General features: G+C 35.8%; 1 protein-coding gene across 3 annotated transcripts in view; it reads right to left on the bottom strand.

Moving 5' to 3' along the window:
• LOC106457351 (poly(rC)-binding protein 3-like) overlaps positions 1–19,240 on the bottom strand; it is a 198,798-nt gene that overhangs the window by 121,980 nt on the left and 57,578 nt on the right. Inside the window, exon 1 of one of the 3 annotated variants that reach the window (XM_013916757.2) lies at positions 16,075–16,272. The exons of the other annotated variants lie outside the window; for them this stretch is intronic. The gene's annotated coding sequence lies outside the window, so the exon portion shown is untranslated. Of the gene's footprint in view, positions 1–16,074; positions 16,273–19,240 lie in introns of those variants that run through there. 3 annotated transcript variants of the gene reach the window in all.

Here is a 19,240-nt window from a genome sequence, read left to right as displayed (position 1 = left end):
TTTTCCAGGTGTATATATAAAGAGTAACAAGAACACATTTTTCCACCTCTAATAACTGTACTAATGAGATATACACGTCAGACGTTTAAATGTTCCAAACTCTTTCACTAACACAATAAAACACATATTTGAGAGCTGAAACGTGTATGATCCTCCCGGAATGACTAAAAATAAATAAATAACGAATAAAATAAACACGCAATGTACTAGAAATACAACAGTGCAGCAAATATTTGTCATGGAAACGCGACAAGTGTCGTTTATCATTTGTTACTATTTGTTTTGGTACAATAGCAAAATCGAAAGTTCGTAATGTCAGTACACAACACAATATAAGTTTACTATCAAGCAGTATATCGAAGTTCGTAATGTTAGTACACAGCACAATATAAGTTTACTTTCAAGCAGTATATCGAAGTTCGTAATGTTAGTACACAGCACAATATAAGTTTACTATCAAGCAGTATATCGAAGTTCGTAATGTTAGTACACAGCACAATATAAGTTTACTTTCAAGCAGTATATCGAAGTTCGTAATGTTAGTACACAGCACAATATAAGATTACTTTCAAGCAGTACATCGAAGTTCGTAATGTTAGTACACAGCACAATATAAGTTTACTATCAAGCAGTATATCGAAGTTCGTAATGTTAGTACACAGTACAATATAAGTTTACTATCAAGCAGTATATCGAAGTTCGTACTATTAGTACACAGCACAATATAAGTTTACTATCAAGCAGTATATCGAAGTTCGTAATGTTAGTACACAGCACAATATAAGTTTACTAACAAGCAGTATATCGAAGTTCGTAATGTTAGTACACAGTACAATATAAGTTTACTAACAAGCAGTATATCGAAGTTCGTAATGTTAGTACACAGTACTATATAAGTTTACTATCAAGCAGTTTATGCATGTAGAATCATACTATTTGGATGGTAATAACACTTTTTTTTTTCGGTTTCAAGTGTGTACGTGTTATTGAGTGTGCTTGTACCTGAACTACTGGAGAGGTAATAAATCCGCCATGATGTAATTCGGTTTCAAGTACATATGTGTTTTTGTGTGTTTACTAAAACTAAAACTGTTGTGAAATTACATTTTTTGACTTTGTCAGGAATAATGGTTCTCCCGGTAACAAGCCATTTCTTTCACTCATTGTTCAACTAGTACAATACATGAGGCTGTCACGTTCGTCAAACTGGGGTGTTCTACATGAAGTTACTACATTCGACAAATTGAGACGTTTTACATGAAGCTATTACATTCGTCAAACCGAGACGTTTCACATGAAGCTATCACATTTGTCAAACTGTGGTGTATTACATGAAATTACCACATTCGTTAAACTGTGATATATTACATGAAGTTACCACATTCGTCAAACAGACGTTTTTCACGAAATTACCACATTCGTCAACCAGACGTTTTACATGAAATTACCACATTTGTCAAACTGAGACGTTTTACATGAAGTTACCACATTCGTCAAATTGACACGTTTTACATGAAGCTATCGCATTCGTTAAACTGTGGTGTTTTACATGAAGTTACCACATTCGTTAAACTGTGGTGTTTTACATGAAGCTATCACATTCGTTAAACTGAGACGTTTTACGTGAAGTTACCACAATCGTTAAACTGTGGTGTTTCACATGAAGTTAACACATTCGTTAAACTGTGGTGTTTTACATGAAGTTACCACATTCGTTAAACTGTGGTGTTTTACATGAAGTTACCACATTCGTTAAACTGTGGTGTTTTACATGAAGTTACCACATTCGTTACTGTGGTATTTTACATGAAGTTACCACATTCATCAAAATGAGGCGTCTTACATATTCCCCAAGCGCTAGTTGTCGCCAACAAGTGTTAACAGATGCCCATCTCAAACAACCACACTCTTTATGTTGTAAAAGTTGATAAATGTTTATTTTAGAACCGCAATTTTCAGGATACATTAAGTAGGTTTTAAAATAGTAGTAACTGAAAAAATAAAATATATCCAATGAAATTTTTTTGTTAGAAGCATACTTTCATCATTATTATTGTTGTGGCCTTTGCTGCTAACTTTTCGAAGTCTTAAACAACCTAGGAAGGGCTTATGAAGTTTTATAGTTATTTTGTAAAAATGTTTCATTGACATCTATTAAACATCGTTTACAGAAACAGCTATACACTAAAATTAACTGACTGATAAGTGTATAGTTGCATCACAATGTTCAGTGAGTAAGTGGGGGAAGGGGCTATTCCCCCCAAAAAATGTGGACCTTTTCTTCAATACAAAAAACTTAAATGATTTACATGAAGGTCGAGTGCCCATTTAAGAAGAAATAGTGGGCCTTTAAATTGCATAGCATAGGAGTGTTTATTCTACCCCCCCCCCCGACTATGCCCCTATACATTTATATGCCTATACAAGTTATAACGATATTATAAGATTACTATTTCGACACTAATTTCAATAAATTAATACTGATCCTTTATTGAATCAAATTCGGGATTCTTATATTTAATCCATGCAATGTGTTCACTTTCATTGGTCATAACTAACGAATACGGATGGATCACGAAATTCCTCAAGCAAAGTTAAATTCCTCGGGAATGAGGGAATGTAATATTTCGATCCCTGCATCGTATTCTGTTACAATCTTTCCACACACACACACACACAAAAAGTGCAAGGACCCGATTTGTTGTCAGTGAAGTTTATCTCGCCAAGTGAGTGTATTAAATTTCTGTAAAATTATCCAGAATATACTCTGTTAAAAAAAAAAAAGACTCAATTTATCAAGTTTTCTTAATCCAAAACTATAACTATCTGTAGTTATAAATAGAGATGCCGTATTAAACACGTTTATTTTTATCGCGTTGTTTTCACTTGATCAATAGTCTGGGCTCAGAAATCAGGAGTATATTCTGCTCGCTTTTGAAAAAAGTTGCTCGTCATATAATTATTTCTTAGAACGACATTCTACCTGAGGGTTAAGTGTAAATGTTCACAAAGACTAAAAGTTAAAGCAATACAAGCCCGAGAACATTTCTAATAGGTAAATCGCCCATTAAATTAATTAGCTCCATTTAAAGATCCTTATGCATACACTTTGTTAGAATTGCACTGTAATTTCCCCGCGCTTTTTTAGTTTACAGAAATCATGAAAGCTTATATGGAAACAAACCTAACTACCTAGCATAGCCAGTTAAACCTTTCCGCAAACAAACACGAAACGTGTCGTCTTTGCCACGTAAATGGCGAGTGTAGTTCATGAGAACCACGAAGCAGTATTAAAGTTAATAGGGTTTTTTTTATGTGAACAGCAAATATATCCTTGCTTCGCCATTTAATGATACGAAATCACGATATTATGGTTCTTCTAGGTTTATGCTTTTAGGTTACAACACTGTTAAGTTGGACTAAAGAACCTTCTACGCATGTAATCCGACTCGCGCTTTTACACATTGTACACAAACTACAAAGTGATAAATAAGTAAATCTTAAGTTTAGTAATAATGTGTGGATAATAATCTATTTATTAAAGGAAGACGAAAATACTCGTATCCACGTATTTAGTGTTATGAACATGATATCACAGATACAAATAACACATAATAATATAGAACTAAATACACGTGTGTACTAAGTACATGCACAGAGAAACACACACAAAAGCACGTACCGCTGATGCTGCAGATTTTTTAAGTTTCAACTTTTGTTCCTACTTGTCACGCTTATTCAGCTAAATTGTTTTACAACGATTCCACCAGAATACATTTGCACTTATTAATAAGTCTACCACTTCCTTTCCAATAGCTTTTGACTATCACACACTTAAACATACTGAAAGGTTATGTTGCTTGTTTGTTTTGTTTTTTTGAATTTCGCGTAAAGCTACACGAGGGCTATTTGCGCTAGCCGTCCCTAATTTAGCAGTGTAAGACTAAAGGGAAGGCCACCCTTCATCACCACCCACCGTCAACTCTTGGGCTACTCTTTTATCAACGAATAGTGGGATTGACCGTCACTATATAACGCCCCCACGGCTGAAAGGGCGATCATGTTTGGTATAACGGGGATTCGAACTCGCGACTCTCAGATTGAGGGTCGAGCGCCCTAACCACCTGGCCATGCCGGGCCAGGTTATGCTGCGGTTAGAATATACAATAAATTAATCAGTTACAAAGCTAATTTCGTGCAGCAGTTACCCAGTTATAAAACTGAAATAACCGAGTATTTATTTCCAATATTTCATGATTAAAAACCAAACAACAAAATAAAACCATACTTTCTTCTTACAGGGTGTTGCTCCACGATCCAAGAGATACATTTCAAACGGACAATGCCGTAAATATTTTACACTTTTCTGCAAAATATGACTGATATCCAATAATTGACGAATTCTTGTTTTTCTGTCTTCTGTAATAACAAACGATTATTGGTTCTCGGATATTAATATTTTTCACTCCTCTTTTAAGACCATCTAAATGTACTCTTATTCCCTCATCAGTTGTCGTATAATCCTTAACTATTCTCAATGAAATAACTTACATTTACACCTCAATCAAACCAGGAAATAAATATGTTTAAGATTATTTACTGCCCTTTCAAAAATAATTAAAAACCTCTAAAAAAATAAGTTGACTCAAGATAAACAGCAACTAATACAAATCCATTCAACAGCTTCTTAGTACACAATAAGGAACATTCAGATAACAGTTAAACCTAGCGAGGGCACAACAGTCAACTTTCTTCATCTTCCCAGCCCAAAACAATTAATTATATTGAAAGGTATTTCATTCACAACCTTTCGTATTGATAATATTAATAAATATCAGTAATAAGTATAAACTTAAGCATATCTTACAGAAATAAGCATCTACATTGTTCTAATAGAAACAATTAACAAAGGAACAGTACGTTTCAATAATTTTTTATTATTAGAATGTCAGAAAACATATTAATTTCTTTTCTCATGGTATCATAATATGTAATCAATAATACAAATAGTCGGACATGTACAGTCAATGAATTGTTCCACTGAACCTTCTCACTCCACTGGATCTACATCTCTCTCCAATCTCTTTCAACTGGAAGGTAATGACAACACAATGGTCTAAATCTCTCTCTCTCCAATCTCTTTCAACTGGAAGAAAATGACAACACAAGGGATTACATCTCTCTCTTCAATTTCTTTCAACTGGAATGTAATGACAACACAAGGGTCTACATCTCCCTCTCTCTCCAATCGCTTTCAACTGGACGGTATTGACAACACAAGGGTCTAAATCTCTCTCTCCAATCGCTTTCAACTGGAAGGTAATGACAACACAAGGGTCTACATCTCTCTCTCTCTCCAATCGCTTTCAACTGGAAGGTAATGACAACACAACATTTAAAATATGAATACTATTAGTTCCTCCCGTCAAAATTATACCAAACTAGTTGATGTCTAAACTGTTCTCTTATAGTAAGGATGTTTGTGAAATCTCTCTGTTTACCAGCCAAAACCCACACGTGGTATAATTGCTACAATATGAAAACACAAAGTACTGAAACATACATCATACATATTATCATTTAGATAAAACAGATTTAAAGCATTTCAGATAATCACATGTTTTATAACATATAACCAATGCAGGTAACAAAACTCTACATTCCCAATCCATCTAAAACAGCGTTTTTTAACCTTTTCTTTATCAGGGACATGTTGTAGTCTAAATTGTCATGAGCCATTAAAATGCAAGAACAGAGAAAAACCATTACGATTTGCATATGAATATTCTGTTGTTTTTGTGTGTTTTTTTGTGAAATCCCACGGATTGACATAGTAGTTGTCACGAACAGGTGGTTGAGAAAGAAATATTTCATAAAAACCCACTGACCTATTGAGTATGATGAAAACATATATTAGGATGGATAACACACAATATCATACACCAGCATTTCCCAAACTTTGTCATTCACGCCTCTCTATAATAAATATGGTTTCTTACACCCCCCTTTTAAAAAGTGAAAGAGCGAGTTAAGTGATGAGATGTAATACATGGATACAAAGTGAAATGCTATGTGTTGTAGTAATTACTTATTATTTTCCTTAGTAAAAAAATATACATTAAAACGCTTAATTTTGCATTATTGCACTATAACCTTATTGGTCGCGACCCCCAAAAGATCATTTGTGACCCCCCCCCCTCACACACACACACACTTTGGTAAATGCTGCCTTATACTTCTAAATTAACCATAACATACAAATTTGAATATTTTATAAAATTTGTTTGCTGCGTTAAATACAAATGACATTATTTTAAGCCTACTGCTATAGTCACATGTATATAATACGAATATGACTAAGATCCTGCACCAGGAATACAATACCTTGACTAAGATCCAGCACCAGGAATACAATACCTTGACTAAGATCCAGCACCAGGAATACAATACCTTGACTAAGATCTAGCATCAGGAATACAATACCTTGACTAACATCCAGCACCAGGAATACAATACCTTGACTAAGATCAGGCACCAGAAATACAATACCTTGACTAAGATCTAGCACCAGGAATACAATACCTTGACTAAGATCAGGCACCAGAAATACAATACCTTGACTAAGATCTAGCACCAGGAATACAATACCTTGACTAAGATCAGGCACCAGAAATACAATACCTTGACTAAGATCTAGCACCAGGAATATAATACCTTGACTAACATCCAGCACTAGAAATACAATACCTTGCAAAAGTATTCCCCCCTACCACTAATGTCACATTTGGATGAAATACAAATAATGTAAACAATTGTTTTTTTAATTAACTTGTTTTTATTCTGAACTCAAACGATCAAACTTAACACTGTTATGTGTGATGGAGGTTGAATGTCAGCAAAACCTGCAAAGAAAATATATAAATTGAAATTTGCTGATTACATAAGTATTCAGCCCAAAAAGTCAGTACTTGGTGGAAGCACCTTTGGCAGTAATTACTGCTGCGAGACTTTTTAGATAAGTCTCTACCAGCTTTGCACAATGGGATGGTGTACTTTTTAGATAAGTCTCTACCAGCTTTGCACAATGGGATGGTGTACTTTTTGCTTATTCTTCTTGGTAAAATTGCTTCAATTCCCACAGGGGATCATGGATGGACTGCAATCTTCAAGCCTTGCAATAAATTTCTATTGGATTCAAGTCAGGACTTTGACTGGGTCACTCCAGGATATACACTTTCTTCTTTTGAAACCACTCCAGTATGACTTTGGTGTTGTGCTTCGGGTCACTGTCCTGCTGAAATGTAAATTTTTTACCCAGTTTTAGATTCTCGGTTGACTCAAGAAGGTTTTCCTCTAGTATTCGCTTGTACTTTGCACTATCAATCTTCCCCTCAATCCTGACAAGCTTCCCAGTTCCTATTGATGAGAAGCATCATCATAACATGATGCTGCCACCACCATGCTTGAAAGTTGGGGTGGTGTTGACTGGGTGATGTGCTGTGTTGGGCTTGCATCAGGTGTATCGCATTGAATTTAGACCAAAAAACGCTTAATTTGTGTCTCGTCTGACCACAAAACCTTCTGCCACATGTCTGCAGTATCATTTACATGCTTTGTAGCAAACTCCATATGAGATTTAACATGATTCTTTTTCAGTAATGGGTTCTTTCTTGCCACTCACCCGTACAGGCCAGCATTGTGTAGGGACCGAGATATTGTCAATGTATGAACAATGACTCTCATTTCAGAATGGAAGTTTGCAAATATTTCAAATTCATTGTTGGCTTCACATTGGCATCACTAACCAGTTTCCTGCTTGCCCAGCTGCTTAGTTTAGAAGGGTGGCCTGATCTAGGTAGTGACTTGGTGGTATGAAGCACATTCCACTTCTTAATGATGTACTTCATCGTACTCAAAGGGATAATCAGCGACTTTGAAATTTTCTTGTAATCTTCTTCTGATCTGTGCTTCTCTACCACTTTATCCCTGACTTGTTTGGAAATATTCTTGGTCATCATGGTTGGTTTGTCATATCACTATGTGAGTTGTGGTTTGAACAGATGCATTTACTCTGAAGTCAAGTTAAACCACCTGGATTACACAGAGACCATTATAATAATTTTGTGACCTTTCAAACTAATCTTTTACACCTTAACTAATTTAGGGTTGCCGTAGTAAAGGGGTTGAATAATTATGCAACTGAGAATATTCTAATTTTCTTTGAAAACTTAACTTGCTTACATAATGTCAGTGTTTTTTAGCTTTCTCTGTTTGGAGTAGATTGTGTAGATTCTAAGTATAAAGTCCCATTTCAAAGTTTCATGATTGCAAGCTCAGACGGCAACAAAATGTGGAAACTTTGCAGAAGTCTAAATACTTTTGCAAGGTACTGTAAATGAAATTCAAAGATCGGCAGGAATGTCAATTACTTTATTTTTGAAAGACTGTACTTTGAATTGTTTGATATAGAAGCAAAGGCCTATAAATCCACAAGGATAACGAGCTGGACTTTCAACAACCACTCTTTTACAAAAGCTAAATATAGAACCTGACATAAAACTGGTAAATTAATTAAACCTAGAAGTCTGAATAAGAACAGTTGTATGATCAATGCATAATTCGGATGTAAGTTGATGACAGGAATAGTTTTCAGGGGTCTTCTTTCAGAATCACGTTCAATTCTGACTACCCATAATTTGGTTTTAAGTTCCTTTTTCCATAAGAATGTTCTATCTAATTTTATTAAACTTTCTCTATCCGCTTTCTCTCTCTCTCTTGCTCTGTTTAGATTCTCAATGCCATGGAGTCTCTTCTTTTGAACAGTGTTTCTCATCCTTCTACACTTGGTAATAACGAATCTTTCGTCTTGCTTTCGAGAGACACTGAATATAAGAGGTCGGAGTCTGTAATTTCATTCAGAACCCATAGTTCGTCTTCGCAGCAGAGAGGGGCATGGGAGTGTTTATATTCAGTGATAGCAAGATAAGGATCACAAACATATGACTAATTTCCATCATGTATGATAAACACACAAAAGTGTTACATAAAGAATAACTGTAAAACCTTTACTTTTATTGATTATTATACTGATCGAGTTTAGACTGTATTTTTGATTATTCAACATCTGAAATACAAAGTATACATGGTTGAAGAAGCTGCTGCTAATAGTGGTAATTGTTTTGTTTTTAAGAAAAATCTAACAAGGCTATATACCGCCTTCCCTAATTTTGAACTAACGACCAAAAGAAAGGCAAACGGCCGGTATCACCCACCGCCAACTCTTGGAATATACTTTTACCAACGAATGCTGGAACTGGCCATCATATTATACCACCCCCAAGGCTGAAAGGGAGAAAATGTTTGGCACCGGAATTCGATTCGCGACCAGTAGAGGACTCTGTGCTGCGTTAGTGTTTATTACATCCAGCCTCACATAAAGGAAAGGACAAGTGTTATATTCAACCTAATACCTGCAATATATATATATATATTACTGAGGTGACTTCAAGAAACTATGGAGATGGCACGAATGTTTGCTTAACGACAACAAAGATGAATATCTCTGTCAAGAAAACGGAACTCCCGTTGACCCCAAGAATGCCTCCAAACGGAGAAAAACGATACTTCAAATGAAATCATTCTTTCATGTTTGTGTTTGTGCGAACTTATTACTCCAGTTACTCTATACAAAATGATATTAAATTTTACACCAATCACTAAGCACACGTACAAATCCATCCACTAAATCAGGATAACATATTAAACCAATAGCATATAAACATGAATCATGTTTTTATGTAGTCTAACCTCAGCACAAATACGTAAATCGAGGTGTTTCTCAAATTAACTAAAATCCCGACATTCTGTTCTCAGATTAAATAATAATAATAATAATTAACCATCCAATTACCGATTTATTTTTATACTGCTCACTTGAGGGCAGGGCTCTATACTGCATCATATTGAGGAAGTTTGTTTTTACCTGTTACAAAATTTTGCGTAAAGAAATAACCACAAAATTGGGGTGGAATCGCCTATTTTATATGTAAAATTGCACAGGAGGGAGGGCCCTAGCAGTACACAGTGTAAGTAATTTCAATACTGACGGTATTTTTATCCTCAAGTAATTCTGTAGTAATTGTGTGATTGTACTTAAGCACAAAGCTACACAATGTGCTATCTGTTCTATGCCCTCCATGAGTATAGAAACCCGGTTTCGTACTTTTGCATAAATATTACAAAAATATTTGTTAAAAGTCGATCAGGTCACTACAGGTAATAATACGGTTAAAATGAACGAAATCCATTATTTTTACTCCATTAAAAATAAAAAACTTAAGTCTGAACAATAAACTATAAAAAGGAAACAGCGACACGAAAATTAAATTTTGTTTCTTGAGTGGGAGGACTTGAATTCTCAAACTGTAACAGTATTTATTACCTTTACAGAACTTAATTATTTTTTTATATATCAAGTGATGCTAAAAAAATGCTATAAATATGATGAATTATTTATAAACCTCTCACTTAAACCAACAACTAATAGGAAAACTTTAACATTAATCAACGGGAACTAGATAACACTAATGTCCATCAAGGTGTCACCGGGAAACGTATGCAACCGATATGTAACCAGAAGATGTACGCTATAAGCAACATGTAACCGGAAAACCTGCGCATTAATTAACGTATAACGAAGAAGAAGAAAAAAAAAAACATCCACGCTAACCACCATGTAACCAGAAAACGTGCACATTAATCAACGTGTTACGAGATAACGTGTGCGTTATACAAGGTGCCACAAAACAACTTTGTGCGTTAATCAACGTGTCAACAGATAACCTTCACGATATTTTTACTTGTATTTATGGCAAAGCTACTAAGACTAACTGTTGCCGTCCCTAAATTTAAACTACCAACCAGGCGGAAGGAAGCTAGTCAGCGGCACATTACCACCCACCGTCAACGGTAAGAATTGATAGTCACTCTTATAACGCGCACACAGTTTAAAATGCTTGGATATTTTGTGATGTCTTACGCTTTCGAACCCGGTTTGTCTGCTCCGAAATCCAAAGCTCTACCACACGAGCAACCCGCGCCATTTCACATTATTCAGTACGCTGCCAGGTAATAGGAATCTTGAAGAATTAACGAAAATAAAACTAAGCCTTGTGAATTTTTGTCTTGGCCAATATTCAGTCATAACTCTTTATCGCTACACTAACATTTAATCTGATTACGTGAATGGTATAATTTCTTGTCTGCTGTAAAATGTAAATCAGGTGCTATGAAATGTAACGAGTCTGTCGAATCTTCGTCATTCATTAACTGGAACACGTTGATGTTCATGTTCGTTATATTATGCAGCTTGATCGTATCAGCGTTTCCTGTTTCAACATGCACGTATGTAGATAAACTGGGTAAAACATCTCTGTCTTAGATACACGTGATCAGATCACGTGTATCTCCTTTGTTTTACAAACGTAATGTTCGTTGATTTCACCATCATAAAAATATGAAAAGAGTTGAAAATTTTTGCGACTTAGCTGACATTGAATCGCATATAACTTTGATGTTTTAGTCAACGCGTAAGTGAATCATTGTTCGATCCTCCAATAAATAACCGGATCACGTGAACCATCTTTCGTTTGACCAACAAGTTACCGGATCACGTGAACCATCTTTGGTTCCACCAACAAGTTACCGGATCACGTGAACCATCTTTGGTTCCACCAACAAGTTACCGGATCACGTGAACCATCTTTGGTTCCACCAACAATTTACCGGATCACGTGAACCATCTTTGGTTCAACCAACAATTTACCGGATCACGTGAACCATCTTTGGTTCCACCAACAAGTTGCCGGATCACGTGAACCACCTTTGGTTCCCCCAACAAGTTACCGGATCACGTGGACCACCTGTGGTTCCACCAACAAGTTACCGGATCACGTGGACCACCTGTGGTTCCACCAACAAGTTACCGGATCACGTGAACCATCTTTGGTTCCACCAACAAGTTACCGGATCACGTGAACCATCTTTGGTTCAACCAACAAATCACCGGATTACGTGAACCATCTTTGGTCCACCAACAAGTCACCGGGTTATGTGAACCACCTTTGATTTCGCCAACAAGTCACTGGATCATGTAAACAATCTTTGGTTCCAACAACAAGTTATCGGATCACATGTATCATCTTTGATTCCATCAACAAGTCACCGGATCACGTGAACTATCTTTGGTTCTACCAATAAGCAACCAGATTACGTGGACCACCTTTGGTTTCACCAACAAGTCACCGAATCATGTGAACCATCTTTGGTTTCACCAACAAATCACTGGATTACGCGAACCATCTTTGGTTTCACCAACAAGTCACTGGATTACGCGAACCATCTTTGGTTTCACCAACAAGTCACTGGATTACGCGAACCATCGTTGTCTTCTCCAACAAGTTACCGGATCACGTCAACCATCTTTGGTTCGACCAACAAGTTAATAGAGCACATGAATATTTAAAAGAATTTCTTTGACGTCTGTCAATACCATACTAATGATAGTTATTAAGCTATCATCAAGAGTACATAAAATTTCAGTTGTTCTCTCAGAAAGAATATTCATTTAAATCACTTATTTTTTCTTGAAGAAATCGCTTGAATCTTCACTTTTGTCAATAGTGGTAAAAGTCTCGTGATTCATAGTTTTCCTAACCACAACATCGCTATATCAATGTGAACTGTACATTCCTCGGGCATACTAGGAACCTCTAATCTTGTCAACCTTTGCTTCCTGCCGTAATTTATCAAAACAGATATACACCACTTACTGTGTGACGTCATTGCTACATCAGAGAGATTCCTGGTTATACGCAAAGCATATCATACTTGTTGGCAAACTCCAGGCCTCGTGACACCAAATTCCCAAGTTCTTAAAATGAATGAAATATTATTAGACATTTTCGTTGCATTTTGCGGCTGTATCTTCGCCATACAGCCTCCAAAGTTAAGTCTACGCTGTTAAGTTATTGCTTTTCGACTACGCTTCGTTTAATAAATAAACTCACAAATTAGATATATATTCGCCAAATAATAGATATTCGCTGACTGCCAATCCTCTTTAGGGTCATACCTTGGGGTCATTTAAGTAATTGCTTACAACCTCCAACTCTTTCAATCCCAGATTTATTTATAGATACACAATAAAAAAAAACACACAAAAAGACACATGTTTAAATATTTAACTTCTTGGGAATAGTAAACTATGGGGAATTTCAAGGAGGAATATTCTTTCTTCATAACTCCCACGAAAGAATTAAATATTGTTTTTTACCAACCAACATTACAAAATGTTACAGAGACTTCTAGATAGTGAGGTAAGAAATAGCTATTTGTATTTATGACGTTTTTTATGCTGTTTTGGAGTATCTAGTTCGAATCTTTCTGCTCTTTGTAGGGGCAGTAGTAAGGAATTTACTCCTATACGTATGTTTGGTGATAAAGACATCCATACGCAAACTAAAGTTTTTCTGACATACAGGTAGTCGCTCATTCTCGTATACTTTGGGTTTCATGAAGACAAGGGTTAATATCCAAAATCTTCGTTTTTAAATAGTATTTCTTGAACAACAAGTCTGTAATGGGAAAAAGAAACACAGCTTCTAATATAACACGTGGTATAAAGTCGTTCCTAAGAACCAGCCTCTAACAAAAACTAAACAAAAAACCTTATTCCAATGATATCTTAGTAGTAATAACATTTTTACCGTATTCCACGCAAAGAGCAAAACAATATTCATATAAGTACGGTGTTCCATATATACGTGGTTTCTCTAATGTTGCCTAATCTTCATGAAACGAACGATTATACTCCCTAACATTAAACACTTACAGATTTTGTATTTAAATGTAGAGCCATCATAAATATGTCATCTTAAGTTGTTAAACTACCTTCATCATTTTTTTTAACAAACCATGAGAAGAACCTCTAAGGCCTTCTGTCAGGCCTGTTTGAGCTAGCTTTTAGCTTTTCCGTTAGGCTTAAGTTTGTTTCATATACTTGATCCCAGCTACAGGAATATTTGCGCTAATAGTTCCTAAATTGGAGCTGATAGGCTAGGAGAAGGAAGCCAGTCGACTGCACCCACCACCAACTTTTGGGCTAATCTAACTGAATAGTGGGATTTAACCGTCATACTTATAACGCACCCCCTCCCCCTCAAAATGCGTAGCGCAATTTTTCGGCAACGGGACGCAAACAATTTACTCTCGGATACACAGTCCGACATGTTAATTACCAGGCCACCCGCTAGGTTCAGAAACATTTCATAATAACCTTACTATAATGGACGTAGCGTGTATGTCAGTATTTAACCAAAGCTACAGAAAAGTCTTTAAACATCAACATGTTGATAATATTGATGCAGAGATGAAATGTTGATTGTTTAGACTTCTGTATTCTTAGGGCGTGTTTTAAACTTATAAGAGGATCCAAAGAAAGCCATTCAAGAAGGGAAAGCCAAAAATGCATAAAGATGATGATGAAAAGAAAGAGGGAGAAAGATGGCTAAAGGAACAACAAGCTCAAGAATCTCTCAAGCAAAAAAGAAGACAGGTTATTATTATTATTATATAGTTATTATTAGCATAAAAAGCCGCCCGTAGGTAGCGTTATTGCTAGTAATAATAATAATATTACATAGTGATAGAAGCTGTAACTTGATCAAGACAATTAAAATACTTGAAATATAATACGTCATTCATAAATGTCAACTTTTAAGTAATGAGAAAAATACAGCGCAAGTTTCAATCTGTTTCTTTTATTTGTTTGTTTTGAATTTTGACTAGAGAGAATGCAGATAGTCATCACCAACCACCGCCAACTCTTGGGCTACTCTTTTACCAACGAATAGTGAGATTGACCGTCACATTATAATGCCCCCACGGCTGAAAGGGCGAGCATGTTTGGTGGAAGTTTCAGTCTTCTACTCTCCAAGATCCAATAAATAAAAATCACTTTACAGGATCAGTGTTCTAATCCGCCAAATGAATTTAAAACTAATACTGAAAACATACCAACAGATTCCGTTGTCTGCCACCAGATATAAATTTTAACTGAACACATAAGCTTATCCCTTATCCGAATGTCTCACGTGTGTGCTGTTGTTTTTATACTTGTACAGCTAATGTTTGAATAAAAAATAACAATTAGTGTACGATGCAGTGATTTTTTTTCTTCGAAAATGCATCAAATTAAACGTAGCTTTAACTCCAAGTAAATGTTTAATGATATATAATTCTAGCGCTAATTTAAAACCTGTGGAAAAGAACAGGATAGGGGTGGTTTTAGATATTTCTTACCGCCCGAAGCGAGATCTTAGACTGTCCTCCTCGACGGAACTCCTGCACTATTATAATTGGTAAACATACATATAACATTACACTAATGAAATGTTACACCTTCTGTGTAACTTGGACCTGTTTAGCTGCAGAGATGGCGGTATTTCTTTAAAAACTAGTTACACTTGTATTATATCTGTCTTTCTCAATAAGAACACAGTTTCCAGGTTACTAAGAGAAAGCAAAAGATGTGACCTGAGTGTTAGATAGTCGATTCTATTGGACATAAATGAACATAAAATTTTTTAGTGATTTTATTAACGCAGGCAGTTGTCTATCTCGTCTACCCATTAAAACAGGTTCTGCACAATATTATACAAGTTAGGTTAACATTAATCACTAATTACCATGTTGTGTAATCCTAAACTCGTACTGTAAACAAAGACAATAACTGATACTGCAAATTTTGTATATTTTGGTGCCTAACAAATCGATCATGTATTATAGCACCACACTGTAGCCTGATTGTGAACTAGAGTACAAGGTGTTGTGAATGAACTTTCATCGAGGCTTATTCTCAAACTACCATGCTGAAAATGATTGTTGAGTGAGTAAATATACAAACTAGGAAACGAACACCAAATCTACGACACGGAGATAAAGTACATTATCCAGCATAATAAGTAATACGACTACACAAAACTACATGCAATCGTTTTCCTCAAACTACCTTACCTGAGAAAGTTCACCAATCACATGAGCAAGTAGGTATTATCAGCTGTGAAAGTGGACACTAACTAGCCGGTGTCCAAGGGTACAAGATGAACAATAAATGAGGATATTTCCTAAACACCAGTCTTATACCTTCAACTGTCGGTAACCTTCTGAGATACGGAGATAGAGGGTGCACCGTGCACGCGCCACTGCAGGATTCGCTGTACGCAGGAAAAATACATGGAATCTAACGCGCGCGAGCTCACTGGCACAGCCAATCAGGGTTTACAGCATCTTTCTCGTTCAACATGTCGTTTGGTCAGTCTGTAAGCTACTAAACATGGTTCTACGGACCAGTCTAATGACGTACGAGATAAGACAGTCCCGCTTCGAAGCAATGAAATTTTATCCATATATCTATTATCGTTTTTAAATTAAAGACTAGTTTTCGTATTTTGCAGAATTGTTACACGGCATGTTTTGCTCGATTCGAATCATAATAGGGAGCTGAGCTAGGCCAAATCGAAAATCAATTGTAGAGTGAAGCTCAAACTGATGGGAAGTATTGATTTATGAAGACCAAGATAAATAAAAGACTTAGGTTTTAAAACTAATATTCAGATACAATGAAATCACTTCAAAACAAAAATAATACTTAAAACTCGTGTCCAAATAATGATAGTGGCACTGAAATAAATTCACTAATAGTGAAGATTCAGAAGAAAAGTTCTGTTTTAGGAGCAACTATATTCTAAAAATTATTACATACTTAAAAAAACCTACGAAAAAGGATAGACAGTGACATTTATGACAAAATAAAAATACAATAAGAAATAATGATACTTAATGTCCAAAATGTTTGGAATATTCTCTCGTACACATTGGAAGACACGCATACGAACAGTCGTCATTTAACGTGTCTTTTCTTCTCAAATCATATTAAAAAAATAAAACTTCAACTGTTGTTTGTGATTTTTTTTTAAACAACAACTTAACTTTCCTTCAGGTGCCATCTTACCGATTTCCGAATGATATCGTTGCAAGAAAATCAAACTCAGATTAACATTATTTCCATACAACAATACCAAATTAAAACAGAAATATTAAACAGCTTGTATTGCTTTGTGTTTCCGAATTTTCCGAAGAGCTACATAACGGATAACTGCCCATAATGATTCCAACTTTTGAACTAATGGATCAGAAAGGTGGTAGCTAGTCAACAGCACCTACCACCAACCCTTCGGCTATTCTTGTTTGATAAAATAGTGAGATTTGGTTGTCACTCCTACAGTGCACCAACCCCTCGGCTATTCTTGTTTGATAGAATAGTGAGATTTGGTTGTCACTCCTACAGTGCACCCACGGTTTCAAAATGCAAAGCTCGTTTTAGCAGCATCGGGTCTCGAACCGTAAACTCTCAGATTCACAGTGTAGGCACACTAACGACAGGGCCACAATCAGCCCCTTCATATGTGGTAAGGATAAATAAAGATTTCCTGAAATAAAGAATAAGTTGTTGACCTAGTGTAAAAAATATATATTAATAAAAAATGTACATAAAGTAAGTTTTACATTTAGCCTCATTTCCCTTTCTCATAATAATAAAAAAAATGTTCTATATTCCAACGGCAATACTAAATATCAAATAAAAGATGCAAAATGAAAAGTCCACAAAGAGAGACCAAAACGTTATATGTAACGAAAGTTCGGATATATCACCAATGCCAAATAAAAGGGGAAAAAACAAGAATGGAACTTTCACTGAAAAAAAACGTTTCAGACGTGTCAGTGTATAATGCATGTTCGTTATCAAAAGTTCTCAAAATGTACAACGTGTCGGACACCGTCTAGAAACTGATTATGACTAAACATTGTATGTTTGTTACTGTATTTAATCTTGTAATATTTTTCTTCCTTACCCTATAAAGTCGATTAGTGCATGTTTAAAATGAGAAAGAGGGAACAAGTGGTTAAATTATTCTAAAGATTATGAACGTTATTTAGTCGTTAATGCATGCAACCTGGTGTAGTCAACATGGGCTTCTGTTGAAATAACTGTTCATTAATTTATCCAAAGCAACCAAATAAAAAAAAAGTTCATTATTAACTATCACTATATACAATTGGCCCTTCTAAGGATGAACAGATCAAGCAAGATACGCGACATAACTATACTCTACCACATCAAGACACGCGACATAACTATACTCTCTACCACATCAAGACACGCGACATAACTATACTCTCTACCACATCAAGACACGCGACATAACTATACTCTACCACATCAGGCCACGCGACATAATTATAATCTACCACATCAAGACACGCGACATAACTATACTCTCTACCATATCAAGACACGCGACATAACTATACTCTCTACCACATCAAGACACGCGACATAACTATACTCTCTACCACATCAAGACACGCGACATAATTATAATCTACCACATCAAGACACGCGACATAACTATACTCTACCACATCAAGACACGCGACATAACTACTCTCTACCACATCAAGACACGCGACATAACTATACTCTCTACCACATCAAGACACGCGACATAACTATACCACATCAAGACACGCGACATAACTATACCACATCAAGACACGCGACATAACTATACCACATCAAGACACGCGACATAACTATACCACATCAAGACACGCGACATAACTATACTCTACCACATCAAGACACGCGACATAACTATACTCTCTACGACATCAAGACACGCGACATAACTATACCACATCAAAACACGCGACATAACTATACCACATCAAGACACGCGACATAACTATACTCTACCACATCAAGACACGCGACATAACTATACTCCTTACCACATCAAGGTACGCGAAATAACTGTATCCTTTATTATATCAAGCCGAGCAAAATAACTACATCCTTTACTATATTAAGTCACGCAAAATAACTAACCTTTGCTATATCAAGCCACGCAAATTAAATACATCCTTTACTGTATTAAACCACACGAATTAACCGTATCCTTTAAATATCCAGCCACGCAAAATAACTACATCCTTTACTGTATTAACTCACACGAAATAACTGTAACCTTTACTATAAGAAGCCACGCGAAATAACCAAACCCTTTATCAAGCCACGCGAAATAAATGTACCCTTTACAATATGAAGCCACGCGAAATA

The sequence above is a fragment of the Limulus polyphemus genome, unplaced genomic scaffold, assembly GCF_000517525.1.
Source record: "Limulus polyphemus unplaced genomic scaffold, Limulus_polyphemus-2.1.2 Scaffold320, whole genome shotgun sequence".
In the NCBI taxonomy this organism is placed as follows: Eukaryota; Metazoa; Arthropoda; class Merostomata; order Xiphosura; family Limulidae; genus Limulus; species Limulus polyphemus.
Note: the sequence above shows the minus strand (reverse complement) of the source record. Positions and strands in the feature narration are given on the sequence as shown.